Source organism: Galeopterus variegatus, unplaced genomic scaffold (genome assembly GCF_000696425.1).
Source record: "Galeopterus variegatus unplaced genomic scaffold, G_variegatus-3.0.2 Scaffold965, whole genome shotgun sequence".
Taxonomy (NCBI): domain Eukaryota; kingdom Metazoa; phylum Chordata; class Mammalia; order Dermoptera; family Cynocephalidae; genus Galeopterus; species Galeopterus variegatus.
In genome coordinates this window covers 116,650-117,586 of record NW_007727076.1, presented here as the reverse complement: position 1 = coordinate 117,586, position 937 = coordinate 116,650, and the positions used below count along the sequence as shown (strand labels likewise).

Sequence of the window (937 nt, the reverse complement as noted above, 5' to 3'; positions counted from 1 at the left end):
ACACATAATTACCTCATTTTAATTTCCAGAATATGTTAATTGGAGATGTGTTTCATAGTTTTATTGTATCAGCTTACACAGTTCATCTTTGACTTCAAATAGGTCATTTACTTAGCAAATTAGAAATGTGTTAGAAATCATTAAATGTGTTAGAAATCATTTACTATTTCTATGGAATAATTGGATTATTCTTCGACTCTATTTCTAAGTAATCTAGTATTCTCATATACCTTGCTTCTCATTATTACTCTATTTCTGCATGTAAAATGTTTCCAGAAAACTTGCATTATTAAATCTACTTGGCATCCTTTTTATTTTGCTGTTATTAATCTTAATCCTGATGTTTCTGTATAGTGGATTTTGCCTTTTTATATTGTGCTTAATTAGTGCTAATGTCCCTTCTTTTTTAGCTTTGTCAATTAGAAGAAATTTTTAAAAATTTAACTGTTTTAACAGTTTATGACATGGCTTTGGAAACACCTTGATCTTAAGTGCTGTTACTTTCTGGGAAAGAAAATGTTTCTTGGGATTCATCTCAGTAAGGTTCCCCCCTACTTGTATTAGCAAATAAATAGTAAATTAATGAGGAACAGAAATAAGGGTAATATGTAATCATTTGCACCTGAATATATCTTGTATTTCATTCAATGGTAAGCTAATATGCCTTTTTGTGTGTGTGTAGTGTGTGGTTGGTGGGCACAGGGCTTGAACCTTGGACCTTGACTGATATTATCAGCACCATGTTCTAACCAACTGAGCTAACTGGCCAGCCCATAAAAAAATATTCCTTGATCATTTGTCTCTTTTAAAGTTTGAGTGAAGCAGTGATATCGTGGACAGTGCTTGGCTAGCTTTTGGCTGAATTGTTTAGACTTAATAGTTAGACTGAAACAGTTTTTCAAAAAGTATTATTTCTTTCATGCTTCTCTGCTTTTGC

General features: G+C 31.9%; 1 protein-coding gene across 1 annotated transcript in view; it reads left to right on the top strand.

Moving 5' to 3' along the window:
• The window catches only part of AGTPBP1 (ATP/GTP binding protein 1), a 177,147-nt gene that overhangs the window by 118,917 nt on the left and 57,293 nt on the right, over positions 1 to 937 (top strand). The window lies entirely within an intron of this gene.